Source organism: Oryctolagus cuniculus, chromosome 13, assembly GCF_051225735.1.
Source record: "Oryctolagus cuniculus isolate XC-2025 breed Fujian yellow rabbit chromosome 13, ASM5122573v1, whole genome shotgun sequence".
Taxonomy (NCBI): Eukaryota; Metazoa; Chordata; class Mammalia; order Lagomorpha; family Leporidae; genus Oryctolagus; species Oryctolagus cuniculus.
In genome coordinates, this window is record NC_142879.1 from 57,950,277 (window position 1) to 57,973,560 (window position 23,284).

The window sequence follows — 23,284 nt, forward strand, 5'->3', positions numbered from 1 at the left end:
TTACAAAAAGATACTCAACCTAACTTGTTATTAGGGGAAAGTAAATTAAAACCACAATGAGATACCACTTTACAGACACTAGGTTGGACACAACAAAAAGAAAGAATGTAATAAATGTTGGTGAAGCTGTGAAGAAACTGAAATCACCTATTAATTGAAATTCCACCACTGGTGGGAATGTAAAATGGAAAACAATATGGAAATTCTTGAAATTATTAAATATTTAATTACTATACAGTCCATCAAATCCATTTCTAGATATATACTCAAGAGAAATGAAAACATATATCTATAAAAGTGTTCAGGGCAGCATTATTTTATAATAGCCAAAAGTTGGAAACAACTCAAATATTCACCAATGGATAAATAGGTAAACAAAACATGGCACTTGGATTCAATGGATTAGGGGTCAGACATAAAATCAAAACAAGGATCCCAGAGCTCTATGCAAAGTGAAAGAAGCCATACAAATGGTCACACACTGTAAAACTGCATTTACATGAAATATCCAGCACAGATAAATCCACAGAGAGAGAACAAACATTGGGGGTTCTGGGGCAGGGAGTAAGAGATTGGGGAGTGACTGATTAATGGATACAGGCTTCCTTTTGGAGTGACAGAGAAGAAAGTAGATAGGGGTAATAGTTATCAACACAATGAACGTCTCTGAGTAATATACTTTAAAATGGTTTGTCTTGTTTCATGTTATATGCATATATATTATCTCAAAAATTTAAACAATCACAAAAACTCAAATGATAGAGAAGTGCAGTTATGTTATTTTTTTTCAAATAAAAATACTAAGGCAGTTAAAGATTAAATAACTTGCTTCAAGTCTCACAGGAGTGGAAGAAGCAACATAGCAATCTAGGCAACCTGACATCAGAACACATACTCACAATACATACCAACAGACTTCATATTCATTTCCTCCTCTCTGATTTAATTTACAATAAAAACTGAGAACCAGATCTAAATAGGGTATGCGGAGAAGGAAAGAGATGATCAATGTACACTCAGAATGAATGTATTCAAGTGTATGATTAAAGAACAATGCCATTTGGTTGTATAACATTGTGAAATCACAGTAACCATGCCAGTTCACAAAACTGTAGAGGACTGGCCAATGAATTTAACTGCTGAAACTTTTTCACTGCCTAATAAACTGACCCAGTGCATCATTAAGTGAATTAATCTGAAGTTACCTTGCTCCTTGGCAACCAGTAAAAATTATAATGAAACACAGTAGCCACATTACTAAAGGTTAAATTGTTTGTATGCATGTGTGTTCATATATATTCATGTTTTTATGTAATATATGTAAGGTATATATTATAATATATATTTGTGAAGGATCACATTGAATAATGTCCAAAGCAAGCTTAAATCATGCTATAATAGAAAATAACACACCCAAGACTTCAGAAAAACAGAAATAGTAGCAAAACATGATTAAAATCCTAAGGATAGGGGCAGCATTGTGGCTCAGCAGGTTAGTAAGCAGGACTATGATGCCAGTATCTTATGGTTGTCAGTTTGAAGCTTGACTGCTTCACATCTTCTTCTTCTTTCTTTTTTTTAAGATCTTATTTATTTATATGAGAGGTAGAGTTACAGTGAGAGGGAGAGACAGAGAGAAAGGTCTTCCTTCTGCTGGTTCACTGCACTGATCTGAAGCCAGAAGCCAGGAGCTTCCTCCAGGTCTTCCATGCCGGTGTACGGGTCCAAGCACTTGGGCCATCTTCTACTGCTTTCCCAGGCCATAGCAGAGAGCTGGATTGGAAGAGGAACAGCCAGGACTAGAACTGGCGCCCCTATGGGATGCCAGCGCTTCAGGCCAGGGCTTTAACCTGCTGTACCACAGCACCGGCTCTATTGGCTGCTTCACTTCTGATCCAGCTCCTTGTTAATGTGCCTGAGAAAGATGGCGCAAGTGCTGGAGCCCCTGCCATCCATGTGGAAGACTTGGATGAAGCTCCTTCCTGGCTTTAGCCTGGCCCAGCCCTGGTTGTTGTGGCCATTTGAGGGGTGAAATAGTCGATGGAAGATCTTTCTCTTTGTTGCTCTGCTTCTCTATAACTCTGCCTTTCATATAAATAAATAAAAATAAATGTTTTAAAAAACCTCTATGGATAACTGGATAAACCATTTTTCAGCTGACAAGTTATTTTAACCTTTGTGTATGAGTGAAACTTGGTAGTTTCTGAGTTTCAATTCCCTTTCAATAACCTCCTAACAAAATCATCCAAGTTTTAAAGAAACTTTTGAATGTTTCTGGTTCTCTAGTTAAGTATCTATGACAAAGAGAACAAGTGTTCTTTGATCATTTCTACTTTTAATTTACCAAGTAATTGATTTCTAGTAGAGAACATGGTCACTTGTGGGTATGATTAAAGTTATCCACTGAGGTAAGTTTTATCTACCATCTTTACAAAATCACACTCTTTCTGCAAAACTTTCACTTCTTATTCTAGCTGGAAGTTTTTCTCTTTGCTTCTTTCTCACTTCCTTCCCTTCACATAGATGTATGTGCTAATCACTGTGATAGGCCCTTGGTCAACTCTCCCTGCCTTTCATGATCTGTAATAGTCTATGGCTTTTGATTGCCTTGATGGGAATGATCTCATACCTTTTGCACTCCATAGCTATCTGCACTTTGAGTTCAAAATCTCTCTTTGATTCATGTTTGCATATAAGTCAGAGTGGTAGAAGGGAAAGGATAAAGATTGTGACACAGAGATAGAATTATTAGTACCAGGCTTAAAGGGGTAGTGAATGAAGCCAAAAAGAAATGGAGAATACCGGATCTTAGCAGGGGCGACTACAATTAGACTAGAATTTTGAGTAGGTTATTACTATTTAAGATCAACTCAAGCCGGCACTGTGGCTCAATAGGCTAATCCTCCGCCTGCAGTGCCGGCACACTGGGTTCTAGTCCCAGTCGCGAAACTGGATTCTGTCCCAGTTGCTCCTCTTCCAGTCCAGCTCTCTGCTGTGACCCGGGAGTGCAGTGGAGGATGGCCCAGGTCCTTGGGCCCTGCACCTGCATGGGAGACCAGGAGAAGCACCTGGCTCCTGGCTTCGGATCAGCACAGTGCGCTGGCCGCAGTACACCAGCTGCAGCGGCCACTGGGGGGTGAACCAACGGAAAAAGGTAGACCTTTCTCTCTATCTCTCTCTCTCTCACTGTCCATTCTGCCTGTCAAAAAAGAAAAAATCAACTCAAAGGATTCCTTCTGGGAAACTGCTAAAAATTACAAAAACATGGGGCTGGTTTTGCAGCACAGCTGGTAAACCTGCTGCCTGCAATGCTGGCATCCCCTATGGGAGCCAGTTCATGTCCTGGCTGCTCCACTTCTGATCCAGCTCCTTGCTAATTGTCTGAGAGAAAGCAGCAGAAGATGGTCCAAGTGCTTGAGCCTCTGCCACCCATGTGGGAAATCTGGAAGAAGCTCCTGGCGTCTACTTTGGCCTGGCTTAGCCCTGGCCATTGCATCCATATGGGGAGTGAAGCAGCAAATGGAAGATGGATGGATGGATGGATCAATCTCTCTCTCTCTCCTTTCCCTCCTCCCAAAATATGTTCATCTCAGTTGTAGTCTGTCTTGTCCATACATAGTGAAGAATATTGTTGTTTAATCGTGGGGGTGGTTTTGGAAAATGCAGTTCATCTCAGGTTTAAATGAAAATACATGTAAAATGGAATTACATAGTTTCTGGATGGATTTCACAATGAAATTTGATCAAAAGTGGCCAACTTCACACCTAAAAATGCCTCTGTAATTTTTTGCTTAAATGAAAAGAAATATTTTGGGGAATGTATGATGTCTTGATTATTTTCCATTACTAATCTGTTATTGGATAGCAAGGCTTTTTCCCAGGATACTCATCATTTATGTACAAGTATGTATACTTAAGTAGTCATCAGCAAGGTAGAATAATGCTGAACCACTTAATGCATTTGGATCAATAAAACAATTTCAGTTTGCACAGACAAGAGTGAAGGGCACTACCAGAAACAACTGTACAATAAGGCTGTAAATCATTGCAGATTTTATGAATGAAGTGACATCTGATACACAGTGAAAGAAATACTTGACAAAAACTAGGAAATGGCTTTTACTCTTGAATCTGAGCAACACAATTTGTAAAATGAAGCAATTAACTTTAAAATGCCTTCCACTTATATGAATTCTTTTGAGTCATTCAGTATTAAGCTTCAAAAGAATGAATGAAGGAAACATGGTAGTGTTTAAAGTAAATTTTCCATATTTTCACAAAGAAAAATATTTCTTAATTCATAAGAGCCATAGTGATTTATAAAATGAACAAATTGGTAAAGACTTTGGAAGTATATTGCTTCCCTGGAAGCAACAACAGCAAAAAGTCCAGGATCATGCTGGATATGATTCCTTAGTCATGAAAGACAAGGAAATAGACATTTTAGAAAGGCTTATGATTTAGCTTTTTTCATTTTGAACCAGGTGGCCTATGAGTCATGTCTTCCATAAATCACCTACAGGATAAATAGAACCATAAAAGGTGAGCACTTTTGCATTTGTCTTATTATTTTTTTAAAAAGAAAATGTGCCCAGTAGAAGCTCTTGCACATAGGAAAAGAATAAGTGCAGCTTTAAAGTAAATGCAACCATGGTCTCAAATTCCCTCACAATGGGTATGTGTCCACAATGTGAGATAGTGCTTAATGCTTGCAAACCACAGAGATGCCAGAGATTGTTTTTAATGAGAGATGATTTTCACAGAAAAGTCTTCACATGAAACAGCGACTCCTTTAGTTTCGTTATATTAGGGCCTGTATGTCAAGACCGTGAATTTTCCAGTTATCAACAAAAAGATTCATACATAGAAGAAAATGTGATCTCAAAGGTAACCAGGAAACCACTCACTTCAGCCTTCATAAACCACTGACTGCTCAGTTTATACACTGCATGCATTCCAAATGATCAATCAAGAGGGTATTAGGAGCCACCTCTGCCAGTGCTATGGTTAAATACAAGTGAAGTAAAAAGCACACAGCATGGCTTTGCAGTAGCTTGCAGTCTGCTTGGAAACAATTAGTGAACCACAAAAGATCGAATATAAGAAAGCACTTTTTGAAAGACTTATTTGAAGTCTCATTGAAAGAATTATTTGAAACACTATTTGAAAGGCAAAGTGGTCGATCTTTATCTATCTATCTATCTATCTATCTATCTATCTATCTATCTATCTATCTTTCCATCCTGTCCGCTGGCTTACTCCCCAAATGGTCCCCATGGCTGGTGCTGCTCCAGGAGGAAACCAGGAACCTGGAGCTCCAACAAGGTCTCCCACATGGGTGGCAGGGGCCCAAGTACTTGGTCCATCTTCTGCTGCTTTCCCAGGTACATTAATAGGGAAGTGGATGGGAAGTGGAGCATCTGAGACCACAACTAGTGCTCCAATATGGGATGCCAGTATTATAGGTGGCAGCTTTATACTTTATTTGTCTTTTATCCCATATTTTAATAACTCAAATTTTGTTCTACATGATTCAATTAAATGCTTCTTTATCCATTTTAGGAATTAGGACACAACGATTATTTAGACTTTTCTTACAAACCTCCAAAATCAACACTGAATGAAAACTTATGAAAATAAGAAATGGTTTATTTTCATTTTCTTCTTTATCCTCTTATTCCCTTAACTACTGTATTTTAGCCTTACCAGTTTTCTGTTCTCAGAGTCTATGTTCTGCATAACATTTGTCCTTTATTTATCATCACTAGTGATTAGCATTCCTTTTTCTTTTTCTTTTTTCTTGTACTCACTGGGGTGAAACACTTAGAATGCTGTGCTTTCTTGTTCTTAATAATTTCTTTCTGCTCTAAATCTTCTCCCCCATCATTTAAAAAGTCTTAATAGAACAATCTAGCACATAGCTTTTTTTATTAAATTAAGTGCTTTAAAGGGTTTATTTATATTTATATTTATTTGAAAGGTGGTGGGGGAGAGTAGGGGGGGGAGAGGAAGAGAGAGAGGGAGAGAGAGGGAGAGAGAGACACCAGCCCAAAGCTAGAACCCAGGACTCCACCTGGGCATGACTCATATATGAAATAAAAAGTTACATGCACCCTCCTAAAAGCTGGGTATTTTAAATCTTTACAATGACTGGAAATAGAGAGCACTGACAAACTTCTTCATCAAGGTGAGCCTATACCAGAACTATAAGCAAACCAGATCATAACCGCCATCATCTTTTTTCAAATCTTTCAAGTTTTATTTCTAGTCTTTTATCTGACAAAAAGGATGGAAGCAAAAATCAATAAAAATCAGTTTGAAAATTAAGTTTTTTATTGCTTGGAGGCAAGATGTAATTTCTTCCATATCCCTTCTTTAAAGCTAATCTGATAAATACTGATTTCATATTGAACCTTTGCATAGAGGAGAGGAAGAACATACAGGTGAATCAGACATACATCCCAGAAAAGAAAGTTTTTAATCTAGACAGGGGATATACAGTGATTCACTTTTTTTTTAATCCAAATAAACAGAGGAGGCAAAAAAAAAAAAAAACACCTGTTCATTTGTTCCTTTTTTCATATTTAAAAAGTTATATTCTACAGAATAAGGAAATATTTTATAATGTTGGAACTTAGAGATATATTTAATTTAAGGGAAACAAAAATAGCCATTATTCACATTTGACCAGAAATTATGTTTTTCAAGTGACTGATAATCTTCTTTGAGTCAACTGAAAAATAAAAAAAATGTTGATTGATTTTATAAAATTATGAAAACTACAAATTTCAAAAAAACGCAATTTACAACACAATCTGCCACTAAATTTACTCTAACAGGAAATGTATGACAAAATGAATTTTAAAATTCTAGGTCTTCAGAGAGTAAAGCAAAAAAGCTCCATAAATATTCATTTGGTCATGGAAAGGAAAATATACATATATATATATATATATATATATGCTCATAAGATAACAAAGCTTTATTTAGGGATTAATTTTTAATGGATAGTATCCTTATGCTAAGAGAAAAAAAAGAAAAGAAACATTTTAGTATTCAACTTCAGAATTGGTAAAAAAAAGATGTAGGAAGAAAAAATACATGAAAGTCAAAGAAAAATTCATTTGAACACAGAAAAACAAAAATGAAGTATAACAATGGCCTAAAAAACACAACCCAATGTATTAAATTCTCATAAGAGAGATTAAGAGAAGACAGTCAATAGAGAATTGGAATGAGTATAACAATGGAAGGATTTCCTACAGTAATAATATCATGAGTGGACTTTATTCAAGTTAATTTCTTTTTTTTAAAGATTTATTTATTTATTTGAAAGTCAAGTTACACAGAGAGAGAAAGAGAGGCAGAGAGGCAGAGAGGCCGAGAGGCCGAGAGAGAGAGAGAGAGAGAGAGGTCTTCCATCAGCTGGTTCACTTTCCAGTTGGCTGCAATGGCCAGAGCTGCGCTGATCTTCCCATGCAGGTGCAGGGGTCCAAGGACTTGGGCCATCTTCTAATGCTTTCCCAGGCCATAGCTGAGAGCTGGATCAGAAGTAGAGCAGCCAGGTCCCAAATGGGTGCCCATATGGGATGCTGGCACTGCAGGTGGTGGCCCTACTTGCTAAGCCACAGCGCCAGCCCCTCAAGTTAATTTCTTGAGCATATTTTTTGTCATGATTTAAAAGGTATTTGCTGAGTAATTCTGGAGAATCTGAAGACTACTGACACAAAATATGGGCAACTAAAAAATTTAGCTTGGCTGTTTACAGTCCATAGTTTTATGAGCACATTTTTCATTCAAATATTATTTCCTAAAGAGTTTATTGGCGTTGTGAATGTTGAGAACTGGGTTTTAGTCTTAGCCATGGTCTTCATTACAGATAAAAACTCTCTGTCTGGAGGATGTGGTATTTGTGTCTGAAATTTTGTTCAAAGAGCATAATTGAGTAGTTGGAAAAAATGCCTGATTGTTAATTCACAATTGCATTACTGTGACCATTATATAGTATAGGGGGCCTTTAGAATCTTCCAGAGGGGGAACAGGTATAGGGTTACAATGACTGAACCACGCTCACATTATAGTTAAAGGCTGTGCCTAATTTACTGGTTTTTCAAATTTGTCAGACTGCCCCTTTTTCCTCCACCTGACTTTTATTGCACAAGCATATTTTCTTTTAAAGATTCATTTATTCATCCATGTGAAAGGAAAGCAACAGTGAGAATGAGAGGGAGGAAGAGAGAGACAGACAGATCACTTATCTGCTGGTACACTACCCAGTTGACTGCTAGGAGCCCAGAACTCTATCCAGGTCTTTCACATGGGTGGCAGGGACTTATGTGTTGAGCCACCATCTGCTGATCTCCCAGGTGCATTAGCAGGAAGCAGGATCAGAAGCAAAGCAGCTAGGACTTGATCCTATGTTCTTTGATCCTAGGATGTTGGCATTGGAAGTGGTGGTTCAACATGCTGCACCACAACAGCAGCACCCAAGTGCAAGTTTAAAGTAAACAAACAAACAAAATACATTACTCCTAATACTCTAGCATGATTTCTTGAATTTGTTAGGGAAAACTTTCCCTGACGTTTTTTGAACAAATTGAAGTGCAAATCAAATAGAAGAGGGCTCACTGAAACTGAATTGTAGCAGAACGGTTTCATATTTCTGCTGGTAAGTTAAAGAGCAGTAAGGATACTAGTGAAGGTGATATAATCAGCAATCCTCAAACGTCAGCGTATCTACAAAGCAAACCTCCCAGGGTTTTTGTTAAAGTACACACCAGACTGAGTGGACCTTGGGTGGGGCATGAGAGTCTTCACGTCTAACAGGTGCCCAGTGGACCTGCAGCTGTGGTCACTTGGAGGAACCTGCATTTAAGAAATGGTAGGAAAGCTACTTGAGAAGAAAACTTTCATTTAGAAACTAATGGTTGTAGAGTCATTCCTAGAGGTAAGGAAACGATACCCTTCCTAGGCCAGAGTTATGGAAAAGAAGCAGAAAGCAGAGCATTTTCTATAAATTAAGTTCTAGGCCAGTGCTGAGAACATTGCATGCTGCCTCCATAACTATATTATGATGATCTTAGTTCTCTAAGAAGGTGTCAGTGCTACTATTTACTTCCTATTTGAAAATTGTGCATATTTAATACATATCAGGAAGGATTTTAATCAAACTGATCAAATCTAGATTCCTACAGTAAGTGTAAGAGGCTTTTGCCTCTAGGATTTGTGTTTGTTCTTGCCAGATAATATTGTAAGATAAAAACATTTGTCGTGTACATTTGCAGCAATTTAGCAAAGACACATGGTTCATCTTGAATAAAATGGTGGGATTATTTTTTCTTAGGACCTCCATGATCCTTCAGAGGGATGCAAATTCTAACTAAAACTATTCATTTTTTTCTTTTTGAAGAATTTTTAAACAGCAATAGAATGTTTCAGATTTTCTTTTATGTATGAGGCCACTGAGTAAATTTGCTAGGTTGTTATTACTTTTCTTTTTTTTTTTTTTTTTTTTTTTGACAGGTAGAGTGGACAGTGAGAGAGAGAGACAGAGAGAGAAAGGTCTTCCTTTGCCGCTGGTTCACCCTCCAATGGCCGCCGCTGCAGCCGGCGCACCGCGCTGATCCTGGCAGGAGCCAGGAGCCAGGTGCTTTTTCCTGGTCTCCCATGGGGTGCAGGGCCCAATGTTATTACTTTTCAAAACAAAGTAATTTCTCATTTATCTAACTTACTTTATATATTTCAGTAGAAATTTGTAGAGTGAATTTTGTTCATCCATCTTATTTTCCCTAAGCTAAGCCATTTCTCATTTTTTTAGAGCTTAACCATCTCTTGGGCTACAAAGCCTAGATCTCTGGATTTGTAACAAATACACAAATGACAGATGTACCATGTGTGTCCATGGTCTGAGATATAAGAAATTATTTTGTCCTGATTGTTATAAATATGTGTGGTGGTTGAGCCATGTTATAATGTTAAATGGGCACCTTTTATGTCTTACCATTGAGAATATAGTAACTAGTGGTGTTAGAAACTGGCATATCACATAGCTGAGAACTTAATCTGTATAGATGATTGGCTATAATAGGTTTCCAGTAAATGAGATGTAATTTTTGAAAAGACTACATATTTATTGGTGATTTCTCTGGAATTTGAACACATTTGTCTTAAAAAGTTACTTTAGATATAAAAAAAAGGGAGTAGATATATTTCCATAAGAAAGCCACTGTTTATGAGTTGATCATACCAGCACCACCAGTTACTATTAAGAAGAATAGCTGTCATTTATTGGACATTTACCAAAGTATACCCTATATGATTGCTCCTATTTCTCACAAATACCTGGTGAGATAGGTGTCACATTAACTCATTCCAAAAATGAGGAAAACAAAGAAAAAAGAGGTTGTCCAAGATGGCTGAATAGCAAGAGGTGCTGATTTTAACCAGGGGCAGATAACAGAAGAAAAACGGAGAAAGTGCATTCTCTGGAAATTCTACAGAAAGAAGAGAGATGTCGTGGAGCAGTGCTGACAGTACAAACATCCAGCAGTGAGTGGCTACCAGGCCCATGACTCCTGCAGCTGAGGCTGGAGGAGAGGCCAGCTTCTGAGAGCAAGATGAGAGCAGACTGCAGTGCCCCTGTCACTGGTGATATCGCATGAGGGACAACCTTGTGGACCACACTGAGCTCTGGTGTGTTCTAGACAATGTGTTCACTGTGATGGAGAAGCATGTTTCTTTCTCTCTTTTCCCCTACAAGGGCTCTCCGTGCCCAGCAGGGACAAAGTGGCATCTTAACTCCAGTAGAGGCTGTGACAGCTTTCTCAAATGTGTGACTAGGGGGTTTTACCAGAGGGAAAAATCTGCTTTCCCCACCGACTTTGAGTCTGGCCGGGAGGGCTGGCAGGGGACTGGACACCCACTTAGGACAGCGAAGTGCTCGCATCCCCCCAACCCTATCACAGCCTCCAAGGATCAAACCACCAAGGCAGAGCACTCAAGGCAGCTGGCTCTGGGAATGCCTCTCTTTCCTTGGGACAGGGCATGGGGTGTAGCTGGGTCTCTGGGCAATCACTGTGTCTAGGCTTAGAGGCTCAGAGCTCCCTGACAGTGTTGGATGGGTCATTGCAGAGGGTTCCATGCTCACACTGAGGACAGTACAGATCTTTGTGTGGTTCATGCACCTGTGTGGCTGGGGGTTGTAGCCACTGTGGGGTAACCCTGGTCTTGACCACTTTGGAAGAAAGGAGATGGGGTTGTGAATACACCAGTAGGCATGATCACACCCTCCCCCTTAATGACAATAGAGATCTACCATGCCCAACTTGGGTGTCACCCTGGACTCTCACTCCACCCTTGAGCACTGACCAGAGCTCCCTGGCCCCATCCAGCATATGTCTATGGATACTTGCTGAAGCAGCAGACACTCTACTAAGCCACAGAAGCACAGTGCAAAGATAAAAGCCATCAGAGGAGAAAACCAGTAAGTGTTTCTGCAATGCCTGAAAATAAATGCAGAAATTCAAGAAACAAGGAAGGCAATATGACTCCCCCAAAGGAACATAAAACACTCTAATATTAGAATGTGAAGATGAAGAGATTGATGAAATGTCTTAGAAGGCTGGGTATGTTGGTGGGAGGGAGGGTAGAGTGGGAAGAACCACTGTGTTCCTAAATTTGCACATATGAAACGCATGTTTTTATACCTTAAACAAAGTTTTTAGGTAAAAAAAATTAAAAATGATTAAAATGGTAAACATTTTATATTATATAATAAATGGCATCTGAAACAGCAGAGTCACCATGAGAATAGAAAAAAAAAAAACAAAAGAATGATCATAAGATTACTCAGAAACATAGATAAACAAATTCATGAGATAAAGAAATCCTTACCCAAGGTCAAGCACTGTGGTGTAGCAGGTTAAGCCTCCACCTGCTGTGCTGGCATTGGAGGTTAACCAGTTCAAGTCCCGGCTGTTTAACTTCCATTCTAGCTCCCTGCTAATGCACCTGGAACAGCCATTGAAGATGGCCTAAATACTTTGCCCCTGCATCATTGTGGGAGACCAGGAAGAAGCTCTTGGCTCCTGGCTTCAGCCTGGCCCAGCCCCAGTTGTTGCAGCCATTTGGGGAGTAAGCCAGAGGATGGAAGCTCTCTGTCTCCTTTTCTCTCTGTATCTCTGCTAGCTAAATAAGTAAATAAATAGATAGATAAATAAATAAATAAGAAATCCATACAGGATATGGGTGAAAGATTTTGCCAAGAGATAGAGAAATTGAAGAGAAATCAAACTGAAATGTTAGAAATGAAGAATTCAATATGGCAAATAGAAATCCTCAACAACAGACTTGGTGAGGCAGAAAGGAGAATATCTGAGCTAAAAGAAAAATCCTTAGAAATATCTCAGATCAAAAAAGAAGAAGAAATTAATAAACCTTTTAAAAAGACTGTTAAATATCTATGGGATACTATCAAACAACCAAGCATACAAGTCTTAGGTGTTCCTGAAGGTAGGCAAAGAGATAATGGATTAGAAGGTCTAATCAGTAAAATACTAGCAGAAAAGTTTCTTAATTTGGAGAAACAGGAAGCACATAGAACTCCTAATAGACATAATCAGAAAAGATCTTCTCCAGGACACATTATAGTCAAACTTTCAATAGTAAAACAAGAAAATATTCTAAAATGTACGTGAGAGAAATGCCAGATTACCTTCAGAGGTTCCCCAATTAGAATAACAGGTGATTTCTCATCAGACCCTGTTCAGGCTAGGAGAGAATGGAGAGATATAGTCCAAGTTTTACAAGAAAAAAAACTGTCAACCCAGAACACTGTACCAACAAAGCTCTCATTTTGAATGAAAATGAAATAATGAAATAAAGACCTTCCAAAACAAACAGAAATTGAAAGAATGTGTCACTACTTGTCCAGCCTTACATGATGCTTAAGGATGTGCTACACATAGATATAAAGAATGATAGTCATTAGTATGAAATAAAGTGAAGGCAGAAATTCTCTAGTAAAAGTACAAAGGAAATACAAATAAATCAAAAGGAATATTTATGGAAAAATGGTACAACCAAATCATTACTTATCAATAATAACCTTGAATATAAATGACCTAAATTTTACAATTAAAAGATACAGTCTGGATGAATCAATTAAAAAAAAAAGACCCATCTATTTGCTACCTACAAGAAACACATCTGACCAACAAAGAAACACACAGACTGAAAGTAAAAGATTGGAAAAAGATATTCCGTGTTAACAGAAAGCAAAAAAGAGAAGGTATAGACATTCTAATATCAGACAAAATAGACTTTAACAAAAAAAAATGTTAAGAGGGACAAAGAAGGACATTGTGTAATGATTAAGGGATCATTTCAACAGAAAGATCTGACTATAATACATGTATATCCAACCAATGCCAACATGCCTGCCTATTTAAAACAATGTTATTAGATCAAAAGGGAGACATAAACTCCAATACAATACTATTAGGGGGCTTCAACACCTCATTTTCATTCATGGATAGATTAATCAGACAGAAAATCAACAAAGAAACAACAGAGCTAATCTACACTATGGACCAAATGGACCTAAATGATATCTATAGAACATTTTATCCCACAGTACAGAATACACATTCTTTTCATTAGTGCATGGAACTTTTTCCAGGACAGATCATATGCTAAGCCATAAACCAAGTCTCAGAAAGTTCAAAAAAATTAAAATCATACCATGTATCTTTTCTGATCACAATGGAATAAAGCTGGAAATTAACAACTTAAGAAACTCTAGAAAATATGCAAACACATGGAGACTGAACAACATGCTCCTGAATGAACACTGGGTCATAAAAGAAATCAAAAATTATTTGATACAAATGAAGATGACAACACATCAAAACTAAAGGGATACAGGCCGGTGCTGCGGCTCACTTGGCTAGTCCTCTGCCTGCGGTGCCGGCACCCCAGGGTTCTTGTCTCAGTTGGGGCGCTGGATTCTGTCTCGGTTGCTCCTCTTCCAGTCCAGCTCTCTGCTGTGGCCTGGGAGTGCAGTGGAGGATGGCCCAGGTGCTTGGGCCCTGCACCCACATGGGAAACCAGGAGAAAGCGCTTGGCTCCTGGCTTCGGATCGGCGCAGTGCGCCAGCTGTGGAGGCCATTTGGGGAATGAACCAATGGAAAAGGAAGACCTTTCTCTCTGTCTTTCTCTCACTGTCTAACTCTGCCTGTCAAAACAAAACAAAACTAAAACTAAAACTAAAAGGATACAGCAAAAGTAGTGTAAAATAAAAAGTAGAGTGAGGCTTTCCTCACCCCAGTTAGAATGGCTATCATACAAAAATCAAAAAACAATAAATGCTAGCAAGGATGTGGGGAAAAATTTAGCCTAATCCCACTGCTAGTGGGAATGTAAACTAGTACAACCATTATGGAAGATAGTATGGAAATTCCTCAGAGAAGAGATCTGAAAATAGATCTACCTTATGATTCAGGCATCCCACTCCTGGGAATTTACCCAAGGGAAATAAAATCAGCATGTGAAAGCACTATTGGTACCCCCATGTTTACTGCAGCTCAATTCACAATAGCTAAGATATGGAATAAACCCAGATGTCCATCAACTGATGACTGTATGAAGAAAATGTGGTATACATACACTATGGAATACTACTCACCCATAAAAAAGAATGACATCTTGTATTTTGCAACAAAAAGAATGCATCTAGAAGCCATTATACTTTGTGAGAAAATTCAGTCTCAAAAAGACAAACATCTTATGTTTTCTTTGATATGTGACAGTTAACATAGAATATAAAAAATACATAGGGATATAATGGCCATTTTTGTGATAAGACTGTCATTGTTAGCTCTGGTTTACACTCCTTGGAACTGTGGTCTTCCTACTTTTTACTTGTTGAATATTATAATTAGTGCTGAATTAAGCCTGTGAATATAGAATGAACTAAAATTATGGCTTTGCAAAAACTGATAAAGAGAGGGGTGAAGGTGAGGGGCATTGGGGGGAACAGGGGAGTGAGGGAAATGAGGCTGTCTGCTTGGAACTGTACCTATGGAATGCATAAAATCTGCTCTGTTTATGTTCTAAAACATTTTTTTAAAAAAGAAATAAGAGTTTAACCAACTTGCCCAGAATCATCAGTTACTAAAAGAAAGACACTCTTTGATTGCATCCATTTGAACCTGCTTCAAAATCTTGTGCTTTTAACTATTGGCTTCAGATATGAGTAAGTGTAAAACTAATGTAATGGGTTCTTTTATCTTTGCTGCACAATAGATAAATATAAATATCTATATCACATTTTATTTATCATCTGGATTTTACATCTCATGTCTCAAGACAATTTTTCTAGCATTCAAAGAGATGAAGTCAAAAATCTTTACATTAAGGTTTTGTTTTATTATTTTAGGACTCAGTTCCAGTGTGTATTGTACCCATAATAGGAAATGCCTGTAGATGGACAAATATTGTTGGTCTTATCTTTGTGCCACAATGATACTTGAGTCATCACCAGCAATGTAGACTACTGGGACAGTGAAGTAAATATGCAAAATCAGAATGGTATTCAGCATCTTCCTCCACTGATGTGTTGGCTTTGCTAAAAACAGCCCAGATTTTGCTTGAATTGTAAACTAAGCAGATATGACTACAGGATACACGGGGAACAGATGTTGATTTTTAAAGGACCACTTATCCATCATCACTTTTTTATGTAATCAGTTGAAAGTAACATTCAATCCCTCTTCTTAAAATCATTGAATCTTTATCCATAAGAGCTAAGCCTCAATTTCAAGGTGAGCAGTAGAAAAACTCTAAGTATACCATAAATACACTTCAGTGAAATTATTTGTAGATGATCAAATTCTCTTCAATGCTCATAATTGTCTTGCTGTATATGCTGTGGAAAGACCATGACACTTTTATACCACAGAGAATAAGTCAATCGGCATTCTATCTAGCCATGATAATATACAATGACATTCTGTGTTCTGTTTTACATGAATATGGAATATTGATATTACCTTGCAGAAATAAATTCAAATAGACATACATATTTATGAATGGATGAATAGTCTCTAGGTTGAAGAAATATAGAGATTCAGAAACTGAAAAAAGTCTATGTTGCTGATTCCCAGGTGTGGACATTAGGCAAGTTATTTAGCTTCTCTGTGCCTTAGTTTCTGTTGGAAAAGTGGGAGTGCATGTAACAAGGGGATAGAACGTACAGTGATCACTTTAAAAATCCTAATAGTGAATTGTATCTGTTTTCTGTAATTATTTTTCAAATCATTTAAAACATACCAAATCAATTGAAATATCAGGAAATATTTGGAAATATTTGGAAAATATTAAGAAAACAATAATGTAACTGGCTATGGGTCAGAATCTAGCTAATCAAATAACTGAGCCGAGTAAGGGATCATCTTGAGGACAACAAATTTCCAGAATAATTTTGAATGGCATAAAAATATCTCTTAACTCCTCTCTCCCATTTTCTGTTTAAAGCATTTGAGTAGTGACTTGCACTTTGGCTGGATCAAAGCAAATTTCATTAATAGATGAAATGAAAATTCTCTCTTTGGACAGCGTATTCCCAGCCATGGATTGATGGACTTATCTATCACAACTGGACAAATGCATGCATAAAAGTCTTAACAGATATGTATCTCTGATACGAGGGTGTGATTTGTGTTACACGGCAGTTTCCTGCTGTATACTTCAATGAGATAATCTCCTCATTGCTATACTTTCATGCAAGTATTTCATTTTCCTAATTTTTCCCATGTGGTTTAACTCTACAGTTTGTCTTCCCATGCTTATTTAATTATTGGTTATGAATTCAAGAAATTAATACTAGTAAAAAATTAAAACGATTGGTCCTCTGTATATAAAATCAAACTAAAAATGAACCATAATGAAGAAGGAGATGGTAGAGGGACAGGGAGGTGGGATGGGAGGGCGGGTATGGGGGAAAGAACCACTATATTCCTAAAGTTGTATCTATGAAAAAATAAATTCATTAAATAAAAACTTAAAAAAATTAAACTATTATAAATTACACTTAAGTGTATCTACATAAGCTATAAATACTTATAGTTATTTTTATTATTACTGGTTTCTGAGAATCGGCATATTTTATTTCTTTTTTTTTTTTTTTTTTGCACTCTGTGCTGCTTTTATTTTATGAAAAAACTAAGTTCAAATCTACAGTCAACTAAGTTGAATACAAAGTCTCAGTGAAGAAGGCCTGGTGGTCTCGTTTACAAAGACGTGGCCAGTGCCCTCTTTGGCCTTAAAATTTCAGGAAGGGCACTTCTAATGGCTTCGTGTTTGCATGTTTCAGTCAGTGCCAGAGCATAGGAATAGACCCTGGCATCCACTGTGAGATGTTCTTTGGCTATCAGAGCATCAAGTCTTTTGAGCAGGTCGTTCTTTGGTAAAGAAATGACTTCCACAAATTCTCCTCCTGGCTTTGGCTTTGGTCTGACGTTCTCGGCGTCATCTCCATTAATCGTTACTGTCACTATGTGGGTGGTGCAGTTGGACAAGCCTGGATCCATACATACAGCTGGAGAGCACTCAGCAATGTCACCTTTGTAGCCCATCTCCTCCTCCAGCTCCCGGAGCGCAGCTGCTTCTGGGCTTTCACCGTCGTCCATGAGACCTACCGGGAACTCGAGACAGTAGCCTCCCATTGGCGGCTGGAACTGTTTCACCAGAACTATACACTCATAGTGAAGAGTTCTTTGCAGCACCGGGATGACCGCTACACCATCAGCGTACTGTGCCTTTTTGGTTGTACGTTTCACTGTTTCCCAGGTTCGAGTTTTACCAGTAGGATCCGTGTAAGTTGTTTTTTCAAGCTTGACCCATTTTCCTTCTGAAATTAACTCCTCTAAAATAATACACTGTTTGGCATTCTGAGTAGAATCTGTTGCTTCTTGATTTTCCATGTCCAAACTGGCCTGTCTTTATAGGCCTCAGGCAAGCTGTTCACGCTCCTCCAAGGTGCGAGGTGAAGAAGGGAAGGGGAACGAAAGAAGAAAGGACGAGTCGGAGGGAGCAGTCTCAGCAGATGCCGGTGCCATGGCTAGGGACACCAGCGCCTCTCGCGATGCTACAAGGATGGGCGCGCGCCCTCCTCTCGGCGAATCGGCATATTTTCTAATGGTCTAAACATTATCCATTATCACTTTCTCTGCCAGTTAAACAGACCCTATATGTTTAGCAGTATCCTGGATCACCTGTATGAAAAACTGAATTTCCTATTTTCCTGGCAGCCAGGACTAAGTCTTGGCCAATGGAAAGTAAAAGGAAGTGTTCACTACACATTTGGAAAGTCTCCATTGAAAGAAAAATGGCATATCACTCATACTTTCACATTATCTTTTTTTAAAGATTTTATTTATTTATTTGGAAGGTAGAGTTAGAGAGAGAGGCAGAAGCAGAGAACATCTTCCATGCACTAGTTCACTCCCTAGATGGCCTCAATGGCCGGTGCTGGGCTGATCCAAAGTCAGAAGCCAGGAGCTTCTTCTGGGTCTCCAACATGGATGCAGGGGCCCAAACACTAGGGCCATCTTCCACTGCTTTCCTAGGCCACAACAGAGAGCTGAATTGGAAGAGGAGCAGCAGAGATTAGAATGGGCGCCCAAATGGGATTCTGGCACCGCAGGCCAAGTCTTGGCCCACTATGCCACAGCACTGGCCCTGACTTTCACATTATTTTCTTAAAATTATTTTAGGGGCTGGTGCTGTGGTATAGTGGGTAAAGCTGCTACCTGCAGTGCCAGCATCCCCTCTGAGCGCTGGTTTGAGTCCTGACTGCTCCTCTTCTCATGGGGGACCTGGAGTAAGCTCCTGGCTTCTGGCTTTGGATCCGCCCAGCTCTAGCCATTGAAGCTATCTGAAGAGTGAACCAGTAGATGGGAGACCTCTCTCTCTTTCTCTCTCTCTAACTTTGCCTTTCAAGTAAATAAATGGATCTTTAAAAAAATTTATTTGAGAGAGTGATCAAGTGGGACAGAGAATGAGAGTAAGAGAGAGAGAGGGAGGTCCCATCCGTTAGGTTACCCTCACATCCGGAAGCAAGGAATACAATCCAAGTCTCCCAAGAGGGTAGCAGAAAACCAATTATTTGAACCATCAACACTGCTCCTAGAGTGTATACATTACCAAGAAGTTAGAATCAGAAACCAGAGCTGGCAATCAAACACAGGCACTCTGGTAAGGGATTCAGGGGTCCCAACTGACTGCTTAACCTCTATGCCAAACACCAGCACCTAATTTATTTTTCAAATACAAATGAGATGAATGAGTTTCAGCAGCTATATGAACCCTAACAATTTAGATCAAATCCTATGACAGAGCACTGGAAGGAGCTAGGGTCACCAATAAACATAGAGATGTCATGTCAGTATTAGCCTACTCCTAAGCTTCTTTTTTTTTTATTTTTTATTTTTTTGACAAGCAGAATTAAGACAGTGAGAGAGAGAGAGACAGAGAGAAAGGTCTTCCTTTTTCCATTGGTTCACCCCCCAAGTGGCCGCTATGGCCGGTGCATTGCGGCTGGCACACTGCGCTGATCTGAAGCCAGGAGCCAGGTGCTTCCTCCTGGTCTCCCAAGCGGGTGCAGGGCCCAAGCACCTGGGCCACAGCAGAGAGCTGGACTGGAAGAGGAGCAACCAGGACAGAATCTGGCGCCCCGAGCGGGGCTAGAACCTGGTGTGCCGGCGCCGCAGGCGAAGGATTAGCCTAGTGAGCTGTGGCGCTGGCCCTAAGCTGCTTTTACATGTGAGAGAATTAAGTCACCCCTACTGAAGCCATCTGCTCTACTATAGATGAACTTCATGTACATCAACATACAAGAAATTTTACTTAAACAGTCATCCTAGGAGGCATTCTACCCAAAATGGATTTCTTTTTATTATTTTTTTTTTTAGATTATTTATTTATTTGACAGGTAGAGTTACAGACAGTGAGAGGGAGAGACAGAGAGAAAGGTCGTCCTTCTGTTGGTTCACCCCCCAAATGGCCCCTATGGCCGGCGTGCTGCGCTGATCCAAAGCCAGGAGCCAGGTGCTTCTCCTGGTCTCCCATGCGGGTGCAGGGCCCAAACACTAGAGCCATCCTCCACTGTACTCCCAGGCCACAGCAGAGAGCTGGACTGGAAGAGGAGCAGCCGGGACTAGAACCTGGTGCCCATATGGGATTCTGGCGCCGCAGGCGGAGGATTAGCCAAGTGAGCCAAGGCGTCGGCCCCTCTTTTCATTATTACCACACGTTTTTGTATTTCCTATGAATTCTGCATTCATATATAGATAAGAATTTCTACAGTAAAAGAAAATGTTTGGGTTCATTAACTCTGTTTCCAAAATGTATAAGACTACATATTTTTTTAAAGAAAGTGATATAACATAATATTCATATCCTTAGGTATTCTTTTCACAAAAATCACTATGGGGAATGATTTCTATTGTTTCTCTGAATTAGCATTTTCATGAACTGTCCATAATATTTTGCCTTTTGCTGATTAGCTGCTTGTATAATGGGTGGGGGGCTCTTTTTTTCCCCTCAGATCTTGGCAAATTTGGTAGTTCTGTAGTATTTTTCATCTGGTTAACTGGTATACCAGACAGAATCTGTTCCTTCTGTGATACTCAATAAATTTAGATAAAGTCTGTGGAATTTTTGGGGGGTTATAGAAATTACTAGATATCTACTAGGAGTAATAATTCTCTTTTTATGTCTAGGTAAACATTCTAACCTCAAATAGCTAGTAACTATAGTAGTATCAAGAACACAATTTTTGTTATAGACCTTTCAATAGAAAAACTACCATGAGATTTGCTTTAAAAACGACATAGACACTGCCATTCATGTCAGAAAGAAAATTCACAAGGAAACAAAGAAGATATTTATGGTATCAACAGGAGACCTGACCCAGAAAATGTCTCTTAAATCATAGTTTTTTTAAAAAATTCTAAGATTCACTTTAAAATCATTGATCTGAGGCCGGCGCCATGGCTCACTAGGCTAATCCTCTGCCTGCGGCGCTGGCACCCCAGGTTCTAGTCCTGGTTGGGGCACCGGATTCTGTTCCGGTTGCTCCTCTTCCAGTCCAGCTCTCTGCTATGGCCCAGGAGGGCAGTGGAGGATGGCCCAAGTGCTTGGGCCCTGTACCCGCATGGGAGACCAGGAGGAAGCACCTGGCTCTTGGCTTCGAATCGGCGCAGTCTACCGGACATAGTGGCCATTTTGGGAGTGAATCAACGGAAAAGGAAGACCTTTCTCTCTGTCTCTCTCTCACTGTCTAAATCTGCCTGTAAAAAAATAAAAAAATAAAATATAAATTAAAAAAATCATTGATCTAAGATAAGCCTGTCAAGATACATCTCCTTCTTTGTTAATAGTTACAATTCTATTAGTGTGCTTAAAGACATTTATCCCCTACCACGCTAGCAAAAAATTATTTTTCTTTTTTAAAAGATTTTTTATTAATAATAATTGCAAATGTGCATGAACTACAGTATATTTCTACACATGTATACTATGTGTACTGATCAAAACATGGTAATTAACATTTCCCTTCTTTGACATTACCTTATGATTGGAGGATTGAATCTTTGTTCTGTTTATTCATGCAATATATATGCTAGGTTATTGTGGACTGTAGATTCCTCGTTATGCTGTGTGACATTAGGAACTTGTTTTTTCAATCAAACTCTGATTTGGTACCTGATATCCAAAGTCCCTCTAGTCCCCTGACTCCTCCCATCCTCTAATAATCACCACTCCGTGTTCAGACTGACTTAATATTTTAGTTTCCGCATATGAGGGAGAACATGTAGTATTTGTTTTTCTGTGCCTGGCTTATTTCACTTAAACATTTATGAGTAAATTTAATCAAAGAAGTGAAAGACCTCTACAAAGAAAATCCTAAAATGCTAATGAAAGAAACCATCAATGAAACAAAATGAAAAGATATTGCTCATAAGGTGAAGTAGTTAATATCATTAAAATATCCATAATATAGAAATATAGATTCACTGCAATTGCTATAAAAATAGCAATGACATTCTGTACACAATAAGGAAAAAAATCCTAAAATTCCTTTTGAACCACAAAAGATCCAAAATAGTCAAAATGATCCTGAGACAAAATAAAATAAAGATAGAAGCACTACCATACCTGATTTCAAAGCACATTACAAAGCTTTAGTAATTAGAATAGCATGGATCTGGCATAAAAACCAATTCATAGGTGAATGCAACAGAACAGAGAACCCAGAAATGAATGCATTATATACAGTCAACTGAGTTTTGACAAGATGCTAAATATACATTGGAGAAAGAAATCTTTTCAATAAATAAGGCTGGCAAAATTGAACATACTATGTATAAAAATAAATTAGGTCCCAAGCTCTCACCATTTAGAAAAATTAACTCAAGATGGGTTAAAGATCTAAATATAAGACTTAAATAAACCACAAATCTGTTAGAAGACACCTAAAGGAAACACTTGGGACAGAGAGAGGATGGGAAGTATCACAATATTCATGTAATTGTGTCTATGAACTACATTGCATCTGTTCTCTTTGTACTAATATCACATTAATAAGGGGATCTAAAACAAGATATTGGCACAGGCAATGATTTAATAAACAAGACCCCTAAACACAGGCAGCTAGAGCAAACCTAGAAAAGTGAGATTATATCAAACACAGAAGCTTTGGCACAGCAAAGGAAACAATACAGTGAAGGACATCTGACAGAATGGGAGAAAATATTTGCAAGCTACTGAGCCAAGAAAGGATTGATATCAAGAATAAATAAGGAACTCAAAAAAACTTAAGAATAAAAACAACCAGCCAGTTAAGAAGTAGGCAAAAGATCTGAATTACAGCTCTCAAAAGAAGAAATACAAATTGCTAAAAAGTACATGAAAAAATGCTCCATATCACATCAGGGAAATGCAAGTCAAAGCTATAATGAGATATTACTTCACTCTTAGGATTTAAGGCTATTACAAAAAAGACAGAAAGTAACAAATGCTGGCAAGGATGTAGAGCAAAAAAAATTGTACACTGATGGTGTGGAGATTTCTTAACTAGGAATAGACCTGCCATATGAACCAGCAATCCCATTACTGGCTATATATCCAAAAGACAAGAAATCACTGTATCAAAGAGATATCTATTCAGGGCTGGCACTGTGGCATAGAAGGTAAAGCCTCCGCCTACAGCACTAGCATCCCT

General features: G+C 38.6%; 1 protein-coding gene and 1 pseudogene across 7 annotated transcripts in view; both read right to left on the reverse strand.

Moving 5' to 3' along the window:
* CHRM3 (cholinergic receptor muscarinic 3) overlaps window positions 1-23,284 on the reverse strand; it is a 613,968-nt gene that overhangs the window by 154,562 nt on the left and 436,122 nt on the right. The gene's annotated exons all lie outside the window — the stretch shown is intronic.
* LOC127483571 (ADP-sugar pyrophosphatase pseudogene) lies at window positions 17,162-18,171 on the reverse strand (annotated as a pseudogene).